Source organism: Alosa sapidissima, chromosome 6 (assembly GCF_018492685.1).
Source record: "Alosa sapidissima isolate fAloSap1 chromosome 6, fAloSap1.pri, whole genome shotgun sequence".
Lineage (NCBI taxonomy): Eukaryota > Metazoa > Chordata > Actinopteri > Clupeiformes > Clupeidae > Alosa > Alosa sapidissima.
In genome coordinates this window covers 11,659,681-11,671,122 of record NC_055962.1, presented here as the reverse complement: position 1 = coordinate 11,671,122, position 11,442 = coordinate 11,659,681, and the positions used below count along the sequence as shown (strand labels likewise).

Sequence of the window (11,442 nt, the reverse complement as noted above, 5' to 3'; positions counted from 1 at the left end):
GCTAACTAGACCTTATCAGCAGATGTAATAAGGATGTTTCACTATGTACAGAAAAAGTACGATTTCCATCCATGTGAATAACAGGTACGTAATAGATACTATGATCAGAGATCGGTGACAGCAGATATAGTAAAAGTTGTAAAGACAGGGTGAGGAGTGAAGCCTCTCAGCTAGCTAGAACGTATAGTGCAGATGTAGTAAAGATATTTTACTGTGCAGAGAAGAAGTATGATTTCTAGCCTTGTAAATAACAGGTAAGTCAAAAATACTAAAATTAGAGTGAGATTTCATGCATCTAAAACAGCAGATATGGTACAAGTTCTAAAGGCAGGGTGAGGAGCTAAGCCTCTCAGCTAGCTAGAACCTATAGAAGAAATGGACCCAAACATTCAAATCTGTAGAGAAGAGGAAAGTTTCTGAGCCTCTAAGAGTGCAGGTACTGTAAGTTGAAGATACCGAACAAAGGGTGCGGTTTAATGCCTTTGAGACAGCAGATACATTACAAGTTCTAGCCAGGGTGAGGCATAGTCTCTTAGTTAGCTAGAATCTATACCGGAGTTGTAGGAAGGATGTTTTACTGGGCACATAAAAAGTACAATTTCTAGCCTTGTAATTAACAGGAATGTCAAAGATACTAAAATCAGCTTAGGATGGGGACACAGCCGGGGGAAACAGAGGACTGTGGCAGACAGGTTTTATCCGGGACACGTGGAAGGTGGGAGGGACTCGGCGAAGTGAGAGAGGCAGGTGCAACTGGACTGCAGATCGACCAAAGACCCGTTCAATGACATAGGGCCCAATGAAGCGAGGAGCCAGCTTACGTGAGTCCACTCGGAGAGGTAGGTCCTTAGTGGAGAGCCAGACCCTCTGTCCCCTCCTGTAGTGGGGGGCCTTAACCCTTCGACGGTCTGTCAGCCGCTTGACCTGGGCACCAGAGCGTAACAGAGAGGCCCGAGCTCGTCTCCATGTCGACTTGCACCGCCGGACAAACGCCTGGACAGAAGGAACCGAGGCCTCAAGTTCCTGAGAAGAAAAGAGAGGTGGTTGGTAACCAAGGCAACATTGAAATGGGGAGAGACCCGTAGATGCAACAGGAAGGGAGTTGTGGGCATACTCAGCCCATGCCAGATGCTGACTCCAGGACGTGGGATTCTGGGAAGCCAGGCAACGAAGGACCCTCTCAAGGTCCTGGTTGGCCCGTTCTGTCTGGCTGTTGGTCTGAGGATGGAAACCTGACGAGAGGCTGGCGGTGGCTCCAATAAGCCTACAGAATTCCTTCCAAAATAAGAACACAAATTGAGGACCTCGGTCAGACACTATGTCAAAAGGCAACCCATGGATCCTAGACATGGTTAACCATGAGGGAAGCCGTCTCCTTAGCAGAAGGGAGTTTAGCCAGGGGAACAAAGTGCACACACTTGGAGAATCTATCAACAATAGTCAGAACAATAGAGTTACCACTGGAAGGGGGCAGACCAGTCACAAAGTCCAATGCTATGTGGGACCACGGTCGTTTGGGTACTGGGAGTGGCTGGAGGAGTCCAATGGGTGGTTGATTAGAGCTCTTGTTCCGGGCACAGACCTGACAGGCAGCGGATGAATGCTCAGACATCTGCAACCATTCGGGGCCACCAAAACTGTTGCTGAAGAAACACCATAGTCCTCCTAACTCCGGCGTGGCAGGTCAGTCGGGAGCAGTGACCCCACTCCAAAACCTGAGGACGGAGAGAACTGGGGACAAACAAGCGGTTAGGGGGACTACAAGCTGGAGCAGGCGCCTGTTGGGCATTGTGAACCACAGATACTATATTTCAGGAAACTGCACCCACTAAACAGTGAGGAGGCAAAATGGTGTTAGGGGCTGGAGTAGCATCAGGAACTCTAAACTGTCTAGAGAGAGAATCAGGTTTAGCATTCTTAGAACCTGGACGGAAAGACAAAGTAAAATTTAATCGACTAAAGAAAAGAGACCACCTGGCCTAGCGTGCGTTGAGTCGTTTTGCAGTCTTCAAATATTCCAGGTTCCTATGGTCCGTCCACACAAGGAAAGGAACCTCAGACCCCTCTAGCCAGTGACGCCATTCCTCAAGAGCGAGCTTGACCGCTGGAAAGCCTTCTCTGCCCCTTCCGACCAGCAAAACCTGACTGAGGATGACGTCAGAGCAGTCAGAGGGGAGGCAATAGAACTGTAGTCATGGATAAATCTCCGGTAGAAATTGGCAAAACCCAGAAACTTCTGCAGCTCCTTGCGGGACTGGGGGGTAGGCCAATCAATAACTGCCTTGATCTTCGAGGAGTCCATCTTAATACCCCCTTCAGAGACGACAAAGCCCAAAAAGGATGTGGAGCATTGATGGAACTTGCACTTCTCTGCTTTTACATACAGTTGGTTCTCTAGTAACCGCTGGAGGACTAAGCGGACATGCTGAACATGGTCACGAAGAGACCTGGAGAAAATTAGGATATCATCCAAATAAACATAGACAAACTTGTTTACCATGTCTCTCAGCACATCATTGACAAGGGTCTGGAAGACAGCTGGCGCATTGGTAAGTCCAAAGGGCATTATGAGGTACTCATAGTGCCCTGTGGGTGTGTTAAATGCCGTCTTCCATTCATCTCTCTCCCTGATTCGCACCAAGTGATAGGCGTTGCGAAGGTCCAATTTTGAAAACACTGTGGCCCCCTGTAACAGTTCAAAGGTAGAGGACATCAAGGGCAGAGGATATCTGTTCTTAACAGTGACTTCATTGAGACCCCGGTAATCAATGCAAGGTCTTAGTGATCCGTCCTTTTTGCCAACAAAGAAGAATCCGGCCCCTGCTGGAGAGGAAGAGGGACGGATAATACCTGCTGCTAGGGAGTCCTCAATGTACTTGTTCATGGCCATATTCTCAGGGGGCGACAGAGAGTACAGGCGACCTCGAGAGGGAGAAGCTCCAGGAAGCAGGTCTATAGAGCAATCATACGGCCGATGAGGTGGTAGAGAGGTAGCCTTGGACTTACTGAAGACAGGTCTCAGGTCAAGGTATTCCTCTGGAACCATTGACAGGTCCGGAAACTCCTCAGGTAACTCAGAAAAAAACAGGTAAATGGTTAAGGGCAGACCTCAGACACTGGGAATGACAGAATGAGCTCCAGCCCAAAATAGAATTATTCACCCAATTAATGTGTGGGTTATGTTTGACTAGCCAAGGGTGACAAAGGACTATTGGAATCTGTGGTGAATCAATAACATAACATGCAATCTATTCAGTGAGATTACCAGAGAGCATCAAACTCACTGGGGACGTGATATGGGCTACCTTGGCGAAACAGGTCCCATTTAGTGCTGAGGCAGTTAGTGGAGTTTGCAGGGTGGTTACTGGAACTTCTCATCTGGCAGCCAGTGATGCGTCGAGGAAGCTCTCCTCAGCCCCAGAGTCAATGAGGACAGAGGTGGTGTGTTGATGGCCCCTCCACATCACAGTTGCTTGCAGGACAGTGCGGAAGGACAGGGTGACTTTTGAGGGGATTGCGCTCACCAGAACTCCTCGCCTTACTGGTGAGCATCGTCTTTTGCTGGACAGGTTGAAACAAAATGACCACGCTGACCACAGTACAGATAGGCGTGAGAATCCAACCTTCGCTGTGGGAAACTGTTCCCTCAACGAAGCTCGGTCCGCTGAGAGCTACTGGTTGTCTTCAACCGCTGACCTAGCCGAGTGTCCACCCGGATAGCCACATCCACCAAGCCATCAAATGAGGAAGGTAAGTCATGAGGAATGAGTTCATCCTTAATCGCTTCAGACAGTCCATTGAAGAATGTATCATACAAGGCCTCTAAGTTCTAACCAGTAGAGGACACAAGAGTGCGGAATTCAATTGCAAAGTCAGACACTGACCTGCGCCCTTGACGGAGGTTGAGGATCTCACGAGCAGCCTCCCTTCCCTGTTTTGAGCGATCGAAGACCTTCTTCATTTCATCAGTGAACTGAGTGAAATTATCCTGGATCTCCACCCTGTTGCTCCAGATAGCCGTTCCCCACTCACAAGCTCTTCCGGACAACTGGGTGATGATGTAGGCGATCTTTGAGCGATCCGATGGAAAGGTCAAAGGCTGCAGTCCAAAAATCAGTTCACACTGAGCTAAGGACTGACAGGATCCTGGATCTCCTGAGTAAGTCTCAGGCAGAGGCAGGCGAGGTTCTTGGGCTGGCGGAGCTGAAGGAGGTGGTAGTGAAGAGGCTAACTGGAGCTGTTGTACCTTAGCAGCAAGATCGGTCACGCTTGCTGTAGCAGCCTCCAAAGTCCTGGAGAGAAACTCAAGCTGTGTCTGGTGTTTCCCCAGCATTGCTCCATGCCGATCAAGAATATTCTTTATCTCTGCTGGGTCCATGGTCTGGTCAGATTGTAATGTCAGGTTTCGTAAATAGTTCGGACCCAAGTGCAGAGTTAGTTCAAAAAGTTTATTCAACAGAAGAAAACAACTCCAACAAAAAACTTCCTGTCGTACGGTGGAAACTGAACAAAAGGCAGACCCTCCGTCACAAAACTGAAAATAGCAAAAGGCTGACAAACCAGAAACACAGTACAAAGAGTAATCCACAGGCAGGCAAAGGTCAGGTCCGAGAAGCAGTCCAAAAGGCACAGACAGGTAGCCTAGAAATCTAGACGCGGCCCTAGCAGCAGCAAATTACATTTGCTGCCAGGGCTAGTCTAGCAACTCTCCATTGGCTTGTGAGCTCCAGAAATCGAAACTTAATCAGGCCAATGAAATTGTATATAGAGTCGTTAGGTGGGCTTAACATAATGATTGATGGCAGAGTTGCAACGGTTTGGCTTGAATTCCCTGCTACTTGAAAACAAATAAGATGGATGTTGCTGCTGGCGAATAGTGTGACACGAGTTAAGCTTTTATTAAGTTGGCAAACGTTTGAACTAGCCAACTAGCTCCGCTGGTTGGAAACGCATGGGACTCATAGCGCTGCCGCTGTCCTATTGCGTGCAGAGGGAATTGGAAAGACAACTGATTATCCCGCCCCTCGGACTGAGCACTGCGAACGGTGAGTGCCCAGACCCTACATTTTAATGTGGGTCTGGCTTGTCAGGCTAACAGACAGGCAGATAATCCAAAACGGCAGGCAAATCCAAAAGACAGGTCACAGGCAGAATTCAAACAGGCGGGAAGACAGAACAAGAGGTAGAATCCAACAGAGGCTTGACAGTGCTCAGTGCTAGAAAGTGCTCAGACAAATCGCTGGGACAATCTGACAAACTGGGGCTGACAACACACAGAATAAGTAGGCCTAATCATTTGGACTAAATAAGGAACAGTTGAGCAGACAATCAGAAAGGGGCAAACAAGAAACAGGTGAGCACAAAATGGCTGACTAGGCTGACAACAGTAAGTGAAACATGACAGGTGAGGGCGGGATCTTTACACAAAGAAAACAAAGGCACATGGTTGCAAATACACAAAATGTCCAGCAGGTGTCATGAAAGGAGGAATACTGACATTAAATTTCTAAAGGCAGGGTGAGGAGCTAAGCCTCTCAGCTAGCTAGAACCTATAGAAGACATGGACCCAAATGTTCAAATCTGTAGACAAGAGGTAAGTTTCTGAGCTTCTAAGAGTACAGGTATGTTGAAGATACTGAAATAGGGCGAGGTTTCATGCCTTTGAGACAGCAGATACGTTACAAGTCCTAGTCAGGGTGAGGCATAGTCTCTCAGTAAGCTAGAACCTATAGCGAAGATGCAGGAAGGATGTTTTACTGTGCACATAAGAAGTACAGTTTACAGTCTCGTAAATAACATCACAGGGACATCAGAGTTAGGATTCATGTCTCTGTGACAGCAGATATAGTACAGGGATGCAAACGGCGCGCCTTTTGGCGGATGCCGCCTTTTTCACGGCTGTCTGGGGGACTTGTGTGAATCGTGCAGATCCGATGAGTTTTTCTTTGGGGGGGGGGGGGGGGGTTTGAAGTGTCTGATTATAATTTCATCAAAGTTAATTCTGTATTAAAATGACTAAATAAACACATAGCCTACCGTTACAGTCCATGAAACATAGGAAGTGTAAGACAACACTAAATCAAAAAGCTGCGCACGTAAAAATCCCATTGGCTGCGCACCATTATCTGACTGCAGGGCTGCACTTCACTGCACTCACTGCAAGGATTTAACGTTACATCTATCAGTCCGGGATCCAGTAATTTTGTGTCGCGCCTGGTCTTTTTTGCAAGAAAGGTAAGGTTAACCATATTTGATGTCTTCTAATCACATAATTTCTACCATTTGCATTGTGTAATGTTTAGGTTGTCCTAATGTGTCATTACAGTCTTTACAATAACTATGCCAGGTTAGTGCTAGGTAGCACACTAGCGCTACATTTTACATGACTAGCAAAAACAGTTGGATTGTTTTTTTAACCTTGTTTGTTGCGTCAGTCAGTTTAGTAGTATTCCGGACAGACTAGCAGTATTTTGTCTTGTAATATTTTAGTAGCAGCCTAACGTTATATCCAACTCTACCCCCTTTCCTAATGGTAACGTACTTGTGCTAGTTTTAGGCTATCAGCTTGTTGACGTCTAGTAGCCTAATGAGCCGCTGGTCTAGGCTTTTTCGCAAATGCAACCCGAAGTGACAAGTGACGAACTGACTTATTTTCAATGACACCTACCACATAAGGGCGAGAAACTGATGTGTGGGCTTATCCTAACAGACAGACCGCACTACTGTTGATACATTTTAACTGTACATTTTCGTGCAGAAGAACGTTATTTTGGGGCGCATTAAGAAAGGGGGCACAGTGAAGTGAACTACTTTGCACTCTGTTATGATACTGTCAGGTCTAGGGTAACACTATGGCTAATATATGCAACTTTTCATTTGCAGAATGAGAGAATTTGATGAGAGTGAGGCACTAACAGTTAAGAAAGTGGATGAGGGTTGTAAAACAAAGTGGAACTGGTCTTGGTTACAGGTTGAAACGGAGATTGAGGTCAAGACAGCCAAACACAAATTCAAAATGACTTTTTCAAAAAAAAAGAAAAAAAAAGGTACATGCCAAATGTACTTTCTGCATTAAAGAGATTAATTATGCTAACAAGGGAGTGCACGCTCTGTTGAATCACTGCCAGAGTGCTATACACACAGAGAGAGTGGCTACCATCATATCTACCCAAAGTGTGGCCCATCTCCTCTGTCAAGACAAGCCAGCTACCAGCCAAAGTCAGGCAGACAGAATAAGGGAAGGAACTGGGACAGTGTATTTTCATATAAAGAACATTTTTGTGTGAAGAGGGTGAGCCCTGGTTGGCAGAGGTGATGGCAAAATGTAATTATATGATATTTCCTGCATGGGCATGGGCTTCGATAATCTCACTCCTTTTTGACCATACCTCTGTTTGCATCCCTGATAGTACCAGTTCTGAATGCAAAATGAAACACAAAGCCTTTCAGTTAGCTAGAACCTAGATCCAAATCTGAGATGTGGTAGGTAAATTTTACTGTGTAGAGAAGAAATGCCATTTCCAGCATTGTAAAGAACGGGTATGTCAAAGATACTAAAATCAGTTATGATTCATGCCTTTCAGACAGCATGTATGATACAAGTTCTATAGTCAGGGTGACGCTGGGAACATCTGGTAGCTAGAACCTACAGCAGAGATGTACCCTGAACGTACAAATCTGTAGAGAAGACGAAGGTTTGTGACAGACATGTGGACTCGAGTCACATGACTTGGACTCGAGTCAGACTCGAGTCATGATTTTAATGACTTCAGACTTGACTTGATAAAATTCGGCATGACTTGCGACTCGACTTGGACTTGAATACTATTCACTCGAGACTTGACTCGGACTTTGCCTCTTTGACTTGTGACGACTTGACATGTCTCGAGTCAAAAACTAAATTTCCTGATCGTGGACCAGTCACCCCAGAGATGCTTTCCCTCCGCGACTAAAAAAAAAAAAAATAGCGGAGACAAGCGGCCAGTCCAGAGCACAGTTCAGTGCTGCCGCTACCCCCACATGCGTTACGCACTGTGTGTAGGGCACCAAGAGACAGAGAAACGACCAACATTTAGCTAATAACTAGTAGCTTTACTGCAAACTGATTTGCACTCTTGTTAGAGAACGTTTACAATGTCAAAATGCACCAACAGCATGTTACATAAAGATGATACTTTTCGAGTCCTCTCCATTAAGATCCAACTTGAACTTATACTAGCCTACTCCATTTAATTGAGAACCCCATCTAAGCACGCACGAGAGGGAGAGAAAACGAGTGGCAGGTTCCAGCTGGCTTGTCATTGTTGATGATGATTGATATTTTCTTTTAAATATAAGAAACGTATAAAAGGAAATCATGAAGGCAACAAATACGAGATTAGGGGAAATTGCGGATTTATCCGGTTCTCACTACTGTTATAAACTATGAGATCCAGGTCACTATGACATAGGCTGCACTCACTGTGATTTGGAAAGTGGACAAGAATATGAAGAGTTGTCTTTGCCTTTGTTTAATGGAAATGGTGAGTCTTGAAGTAGGCCTATTCAATAATTTGTTTACATGAAGCACATTGATATGCCGATTGAAACGCATTCCACTCAGCTAGCTAGGTGGCTACTGGCTACCAGGCTCATAATTCACATTTAATTGCAAACAGAAAATGTCAAGCAAGCATCATGTCATACATGCATCTATTTCCAAAGGAATGAAAGCTGTTTGTGCCAACTTAATATAATGCTTATCATTGTTAATATTGTGCTATTCATGTGGCACAAACAATGTTTGAGTTTGTGGACTAGCCATAGGAATGGAGCTGGTAAAAAAGATCATTATGAGAATGTGTGGACAGTGGCACACAATGGGCTTAAAGTGACAGTGCACCATTTACAAATGAGATAAACAGCATCACATGTGTAGTATTTCTTAAGAAATGAATACTTTAAAACAAAATTACTGTGTCATTATTATCTTTTAAATAATATAAAAGTGTTGACCTTGGCTTCCCTTATGAGTCGCCACTGGCAGACAGCCTAATAAATTATTTGCAGGCAAATCTGTGGCCTAGCGCAGTGAAATGCCATCAGTCAAATTATTACTCATCCTTACAGTGGGCTCCGAAATTTGGAAAAACAATATTTTTATTTGTCATGTAGCTATCCGTTTTGTACAGATTACTCAGGTATGCACATGTGTATATTGTATGCGCATGCATATATCGTAAAAGATTTCAAGACAGAAACATTGAACATATTTTAATCTGTATTTATAAAAAAAAATTCTGTGGATTAGATGGAAGTGTTAAAATTATGATCGATAGTCTAATAATACCATTATTAAGTGAAGAGTACCTGATGACTTGTTCAGGACTTGAAAAAGATTGGGACTTGGACTTGGACTCGACTTGGCTTTGATGAGACTTGGACTTGGACTCGACTTGCCCTTCTCTGTATTTACTTGGGACTTGACTTGGACTTGAGTGCTAAGACTTGGGACTTACTTGTGACTTGCCAAACAGTGACTTGGTCCCACCTCTGGTTTGTGACCCTTCAAAAGAGCAGGTATGTTAAAGATACTGAATAAAGGGTGAGGTTTCACACCTCTGAGACAGTAGATATGTTACAGGTTTTAATGCCAGGGTGAGGCGCAAAGTCTCTCAGTTACCTAGAACCTATAGGGGAGATGTAGTAAGGATGTTTTACTGTGTTGAGAATAAGTACAATTTCCAACATGTAAATAACAACTGCAGATAACAGGTATGCCAAAGATACTAAAAACAAAGATGTTTCATGCCTCTAAAACAGCAGTTATGGTACACGTTTTGAAGGTAGGGTGAGGAGCGAAGCCTCTAAGCTAGCTAGACCTTATCAGCAGATGTAGTAAGGATGTTTCACTATGTACAGAAAAAGTACGATTTCCATCCATGTGAATAACAGGTACGTAATAGATACTATGATCAGAGATCGGTGACAGCAGATATAGTAAAAGTTCTAAAGACAGGATGAGGAGTGAAGCCTCTCAGCTAGCTAGAACGTATTGTAATGATCTGAGCCTAGCTGTTCATGACTGTGCTCCCATGATGCTGTTCGGTTGATGTGTTATATTGAATGTTAACTGGTACAGGTCCGGCTGGCAGCCGAGCTGAATGGCTGGTCGGCGGAGAGAACGGGCGTACAGGTGGAGTTGGCTCTGGAGGGGGAAGCTCTACATGTATTAGAAGACCTGCCACCGGCGGAGCAAGTAAGCTGGACCGCAATCGGAGCAGCTCTGCAACGACGTGGGCGTCGGCGCCGTCCTCTCACAAGCAGGCGAGCAGGGCGAGCAAGTGGTCGCATACTTCAGCCGCTCATTGGACCGAGCGGAGAAGAATTACTGCGTGACACGCAGAGAACTGTTGGCTGTGGTAGTGGCAGTGCGCCATTTCCGAACCTACCTCTACGGCAAACGGTTCCTGCTGAGAACGGACTACGCGTCACTCACCTGGCTGCTGAACTTCAAAGAACCAGAGGGCCAGCTGGCTCGCTGGTTGGAGGCGCTCCAGGACTATGACATGGAGATTCGACACAGGGCAGGTCGCCTTCACGGCAACGCGGACGCCCTGTCCAGGCATCCGTGTGCAGCAGACCAGTGCCAACATTGCCACCGGAGGGAGGAGAGGAGCCTGGCCGCGGCTCAATCGGAGCCTGCTCGTCGGCTACAGGCTGCATCACCGCTGGCAGAGAGAGAGAGAGTCGCTGTTTTCAACACTAGCCAGCGTCGCGCCAACGAGAGGGTCAACGCTCGCCAACAGCACACCAGAAGGAGCCAACGCTCGTCAGCAGCACGCCAGCGAGAGACTCAACGCTCGCCAGCGCCGCGCCATCAAGAGAGTCAACGCTCGCCAGCAGCACCCCGAGGTCGTCTCGCCGCCTTCCGCTACCAGCTACAGTGATCGAGAGACCGGAGACAACGCACCGCAACCCAACACCACAACGCAGCACTGCAGAGCGGCAGCTGGGGCCACGGACGCGCAGTCGCCGGTGGACGTGATGTCGAGGGAGGAGATCCGGAAGGCGCAATCGGAAGACGCCACGCTCGGCCGAGTGTGGTCATGGATCGAAGCCGGTCAGTGACTGCCATGGACTGACGTATCAGCACTCGATCCAGAGACCAAAGCGATTTATTCACAGTGGCCGGGAATAGTAGCACGTCAAGGACTGTTGTATAGACACTGGCGAGCTCCCGATAGACAATCTGACATTTTCCAGTTGCTGGTTCCTGCTGGATTACGAGCCTGTGTACTGGAACATGTGCATGGGGCAGTGGGGGCGGCTCATTTCGGCATTGCAAAGACTCTTCGTCGGCTGAGAGGCCACTTCTATTGGCCGGGATGCAGGCTGGACGTTGAACTGCATGTTCACTGCTGTGACGCCTGTACAGCGAAGAAGGGCCCCACGCGACGCTCG

The 11,442-nt window shown here is 46.6% G+C and overlaps 1 long non-coding RNA gene across 1 annotated transcript; it reads left to right on the top strand.

The window, feature by feature from the left end:
- The first annotated feature begins 3,621 nt into the window (after positions 1-3,621).
- LOC121710983 lies at positions 3,622-5,171 on the top strand. The gene is made up of 2 exons (XR_006032202.1): positions 3,622-4,636; positions 5,103-5,171. It is a non-coding gene; the product is annotated as an uncharacterized LOC121710983 (long non-coding RNA).
- The last annotated feature ends 6,271 nt before the right edge of the window (positions 5,172-11,442 follow it).